The sequence below is a fragment of the Danaus plexippus genome, chromosome 12 (assembly GCF_018135715.1).
Source record: "Danaus plexippus chromosome 12, MEX_DaPlex, whole genome shotgun sequence".
Lineage (NCBI taxonomy): Eukaryota > Metazoa > Arthropoda > Insecta > Lepidoptera > Nymphalidae > Danaus > Danaus plexippus.
The window spans coordinates 61,025-67,573 of record NC_083545.1 but is presented as its reverse complement, the minus strand read 5'-3'; positions in this window follow the sequence as shown (position 1 = coordinate 67,573).

Below are 6,549 nucleotides of genomic sequence, written 5' to 3'. Positions count from 1 at the left end.
TTTTGTCATCGTTTTAGTTTCTTAACGTAAACATTATCCATCGCAATCTTCACATGGAATTTACGGTTGTTTTAAGGAGGATTTATACTGCAATACCCTGTGCTATATTAAAGACTGAATTTCCAAATCGATATATTTGAAATTTCTTCATTAAAATTTTATGACTTGTCTTCTGTAATTCGACATCTCTTCAGTTGTGTGACAATTTTAATGAAAATTTTACAATATATAGGAAGACTCTAACAAATTAAATGAGATATTGCAATTTCATATATTAGTGTTAAATAACAAAATTACATTTTTTTAAAAAGTTATATTCAATGACCGTACCCGGTACCATATTTTTAGACCCGTACTCCTTCCTGTTCCAGTGTCAGACGTCAGTTTTACCCATAAGACAAGTTTATTTCAAAATGTCATAGACCTTTTTAATTTATGTAAAAGGTTTAACGCTAAGCGCGAAATGTGTAATAAATTACTCGAAGCAACTAGTCAGAGATGGTGCGAGGATAATACGATTAATAGTTGTAGTAGGCCCGGAGCAGGCCCGGAGCAGGTCCCGAGCAGGCCCCGAGCGGCCTGTGGTTCTAACTGTGATGTCGCTCTATATTTTTTGTGAGAACTCGGAGGCCCGTGTACCGTCGATCGGGTCACTCCTGTCAGATGTCAGGACGACTCATACGCTTCGCGTCGGCACTAGCACATGACATTCTTATAATATGGAATAGACTTTATAACTTGAGTGGCGTGTAGTAATAAAAAGTTAAGTTACTTAGTAGGCGTTACGCGATATTTATTAAAATACTCATCTTCGTGATAAATTCATCGCCACTAGCTAAAACCAAACATATAACGTCAAGGATTATGAAGGAATGTAATTTAAAAAGTACAAGGTAGTGAATACAAGAAGTTTCAATTAATTAGACGATGATCTCATAGTGTTGTAAACATGACACTTCTACTTAATCCAATGTCCATGTTTAGATAAGAAAGTTTTTGTTTGTAGAGTCTTGTAACCGATATGGTTCCAATAAAATGTTTCACACTAGCCATACGTTTTTACTAGGACATAGTGGCTAGTTATGATTTCCTTATACGAGCGTGAAAAAGAAGATGGTTTCGATTACTCGTTTGCCTGAACACCGCTCGCCGCTCGAGCCTCGCATCGGACTGCGCACGTCGCAACATACTCGTAAGCCAGCCTGGCGACGAACGCCGAAACATATCGGAACTTCTAAACAATACTCAAAGCGCAACCGACCGTTACGGATAGAATGCAAGCACAGTCGGAGATCCTTTCTAAATGTCCATCTTATAGAGGCTTAATGAACGAAGCGATGCGGTCGGTCAACATCAGCACTGGAAGCGTCTACAACAACTACTTCTCAATAAAGACATTCAGATTTTTTTGTGTAGCCGTAACGGCTCTATAACTAGAATGCCTATCTGGAATCATGTTAACATTTGTAGAAGTCGCGATTGGAATACGTACCGGCGAGTCTCGTGTCTTCCAGGAAATAATTACATCGATGGTAATTACAATTCCTAACAAATCTTTATAAACAAAAGCTTAAAAACGAAACCTCATAACCGCAGTTACCAAGGTTCGTTTAATTCACCTGCTTATGTACATCAGGCCATAGCTGATGTGCCGCAGCCGAGGCGACACGTACTACGACACCATCGAAGAATGCTCGGGACACTCGACACCGCGGTAAGGCACTCGCTAGCTGGACCGTGTCACACAGGTAACGACTTTAAACATGCATGCAAGACCTTACAAATAACATTTATATATACAAACACCGAACACCCACTGCCAGCACCACATACCCGCTGTGGTCACCCAAAAGTATGAAACATAATAAAATATGGAGATAGAACCCGGAGATTCGGAAGTGCCTTTAAATATAATATAAATAATGAACTTTATCGGCTGCCGGAGAGTGGCGAGTATGTGAGAGGCGGTGTGTGTGTTCTGTTGTCACCGAGAGGAAGACGCGCGGGTCGCGCTCGGCGACTAACAAGCGACGATCCTTTAAGCGATAAAAGAACCCAACGACTTGCCGTCACCTATTGTACAGAGTTTTAGGATAAAACCAACAAACGGGTAAGTCGAACAATGTGCGCTAAATGTTAATAAATCAAATTAACAAAACCATGGTTAAAATTACAAAATCAGTTAAAAGGGTTTACAGTTATTATTAAAATAAATTATATTTATTTAATTATACACTCGCCAGCGTTATACAACTATGTAAATAATAATATATAAGTGATGATTCAAAATAAATATGACAGCTTCGTATGAATTAAGTATATGAATATTCAGGCAGAGTTAGTTCGAGGACCCCGTGGGTATACTGTGTTAGGACAACTAGAGAGGAGCGAAAAGAAGAGTCTGTTTGAGTTCAAATCTTTATTTGTGACCTTCTTCTACGCAAAAACGAAAATAATTACCCAAAGACACGTAGTGTGGGAGAAGACCTTATAATATTAATAAAATCTATATCAGGATCTATATCTTTGTGGAGGATCAGAGGATTAAACAATGTATGAATGTGTACCACTCCTCCGGGGATGATCAAATTACGATAAATAAATATTCATTGACTATCGTAGGAAAGGGATGTTAGATTTGGATTTAAGAGAAAGCGGGTAAATTGATTTTATATAAAAGACTATTTGCTTACTAGTATCGGGTTCTTTCAAAATCTTCAAAGTGTTTCTGTGAATGATTGAGAATGTCGAGGATTTCCGTTTGGACTTTCAATGGCGCTGTGTCCGTCAACACATCGTCAACAGACTGATGGATGATGAATATGTAACAAAATGATATAGACTTTTATAAAAATATTTCTTAGCCGACAAATAAATTTACAGAATATCACGAGGAGATGATCTTATAAACAGATATTAAAAGACCTTATATAGTGCAGTTTTTCAAATTTTGACTTATTTCATCGATAGAATAAACCCGACACATTCTAAACCCGAATCTGACGACCTTTATGAATATTTGGAGACAACAATCAGTTTAACCTATTCCCCAACAGAATCCATGAGGTTAAGTTATTGAGAGTTCGAGATGCAGGACAAAATTGATCTCGACTGTGACATATAAGGCGCCATAAAATTAAAAAAATGCCGTGTACCCCACTCTCACAATTTATTTTTAAATTTTTGTGAAATTAAATCAATCAAACGGAATGCAACCCAACTATATGGTTGGCCGAAAATTTTTTGAACTTTGTGGGTACCATACCCCACGCGCCCTTCAGTCTAGAACGGAAAGAGCCTCGACACTAACATGTCAACGAGGGCGCGGCATTGACACTTATCCGAAAGTTTCTTCCTTGCTAATCAGTTACAAGGAGCTGTTACCCTATGATAGCGCCGCCGTGGTTCCCAAAGTTTCTTTGAGAAAGCGGTCAGCAAAGTTTCATGTCTCCACTTACAAACACGTAAAGAGATTAAATTGGAGATTAATTTGGAGAGGAAGCAAATGGAGTTTGGAAAACTAAAAACGAAACAAGTGTTTTCCAAAATAAAACAAAATAAAGAATGATATATATAGGTCTAAATAATTTAAAAAAATTGGCATCACATTTTTTTAAATAACTTAAACTATAGAAATACGTTCAATTAGTTAACAATAAGACTAAGCACCCACAGCCAGTCCCATAACAATACTCCTTTCTCGAGTGTCGCCGGTTACATTTCTCCGCTCACACGATTCTGAAAGATCGGAACTATTCCCATGTTGAAACTTAATAAAATATATACTTTAACTTGTGCTCATCTGGTTTATTTTATTTATAGGGATGGCCTGGCATGAGCATCTTGTAGGAAAAAAATACCCAAATTAATTAATCGGAAGCCGACTAATGAGTTCCGCTTAGCAAGAAGATAAAGATTTGAATTGATATTTTTTCTAATCAATCTCATTAAGTGTTCGTCACTTATGATAAGTTATTATTAAAGTACACACGTTAAGTCCTTCTATCTATTATTTCCCTATCATCAGTAGTGTAATGTTTTTTACGACCAAACAACGGCGTCTATACATTTTTAGAATTCTCATTTTAGTGGATAATACCTACTTGTTTTTTCGTTTCAGACATTTATCTTTTGTCGACATCACAAAGTGTACGACGTGAACGTCTCCCGCGATGTATGTCGGTAGACGTACGCTGGTAAGTAGGGAACTGAAGCTATACACTCAACAATTTAAGAAGTTATCAATGCACGTGCAGACCTCAAGTACTCTAGCACTGCTGATTTTGAAACAGAGGTGGTGTAACGAGGCGAGATCCGAAGATTTGGGATAGGTGTAACTGACTATGGGCCTTACAATGAGTTCAAGTCTTTGAGAATTAACAAAATAAAAAAAACCTTCACGCTCGTATCTCAAACTCGGAAAATATCTCCAAAAACAAGACGTTAATATTCCAGTAATAATGTAAGCAACATATTGATGTTCACATTCAGGGAGTAGAACGTGGTTTATACCGGATTCTAGATATTTACTGACCGGAAAGAAATATTAATTTTAATCTGTAATAAAATGCCGATCGGTCAGGAATATTGATGATGGAAGTGAGTAATGATCTCGTATAACACTTCTTTTGAATATCATAAAAACACACGAGTTATCTTGATATGGACGTTTCCTTTAATGAACTTACGTTTATCGAATTCTTCCTCGAGATATCGATCCACTAACGCGAGGTGTGCGATCAGACCAATACACGCGCAGTCCCCGCAGGGGTCGCGCGCGGACTGACGACTGACGACCGACGACCAAGTTTATATAAAGGCGTATATGAGGATTGAAGCTTGGATGAAGGACGGAATAGACTGATGGAGAAGTGGTAAGCTCCCTAACACGACCTGACACCTCCTACTGATATTGGCAATCATGTTTCGGATGACATATTAAAAAGAGAATGCTCAAATTGAACCACACATGGGGAGTAAACTTTTTGAGTGGTCTTATTTAAAAGAATTTGCCTGTTTTTTATTATGAGACAACAACGTTTTCCGTTTTCTAGTGTCAATTAATCGCTACCTTTACATTGCTTTATTTTAATGCCGGACTTACTGGACTTGCCGTATAAACGTCATAGATTTCAAACTAGTAAAACAATTACGTCCCTTATAAAGAACGATTCTGTTGACGGGGGCGGCGAGACGCCGAATAATGTTTGTAGACGTAATACCTATGTTTGTTTTCTTTAATATTTATTTTTTCATGAATACCAGAATACGGAAAAATATATAGATATATATAACAATCCCAGGCACTGTTAAAGCTCCACTCTTTGCAACGCGATGGACCCGGCAGCCGCTCGGTGAATACATGGAATGCTAAGAGGTTTCGTCTCTTCGTCTCATTTTATGGTATATCACCTATTCAAATGACCTACCTTTAAACACTATAACAACAACACTATTGTAAGGTTAGTGGTTTCATTAATATAAGTAAATGCAGTGAATTAACTAAATTTAACACGCGCGTGTATATTTTGTACGTTCGTTTGGTGTGTTCAGTGCTTGTCGCTAGTTCCGATCATCACGTCACTTCCCGAGCGTTTCCCGCGTTTCACTTGGACTTCGCACAAATGTAAATAAACACAAGTGCCTCGCGCTCGCGAGAAGGATTCGCGTATAGTCTTACGAAGCAAACTTGAACTTGAACAAAATATAAAAATTTTATATAAAATTACTCAATATTTATATTTCTCATAATAAGCACACGACTGCAAACTTCTGTTATTTCAATGTCATGTATCTAACTGTAGCTCTCTTTCATTGAAGTTTGAATTTCCCGCGCATTGAATTCACATATTTGTGGACAGCACACCTGCACTGCTCTATGATTGTGTGTAAAAATTAAGTACACAAGAACACGTTTCACTAATTATTATTAAAATAATAGACAAATATTGAAGCAAACCTTTTAATGTTGCTTCCCTTTTTTCAGGTCAGTAATAACGTAATAACAGTGATCTGTATGTTAAAGTGGGTAAGTAGTTTGTAGAACGTTTTAATTAGAATAAAATTTTCAGAGCTATAACTTATGCAGTTGTTTCAAAAAATAAGTAACATATTACATATTTTATAAATTAATTTCAAATTAATAAGAAAATTCATTCAAATTATTACCATGGTATTTATTTTAATACTTTAAACATATACTATAAGTAAAAGATAATTAATATTACAAACTTTGTAATAAAGTTCGTTTATGTTTAAAGTCATTAAGAGCCTCTCTGTATGTGAAATCGAAGAGTACACAGTTTTCTAGAATCTTCTTTATTTTTAAAATGTCAAGTATCTGAGACTGATTACCATGATGAACATCACTATGTATGTATGCATTTCTTTAATTAAATAATGGATTATTTTTAATACAACTTAGTTTCTATTCTTAATGTATTAAAATAGTTTTTCATTGAAGTGGCAACAGATAAGTACAACCGATTTGTGTTTTCACGAGACCTTAGACATCTCGTGAGTAGTCTGAAGTCGATCGATAGTCGAGGT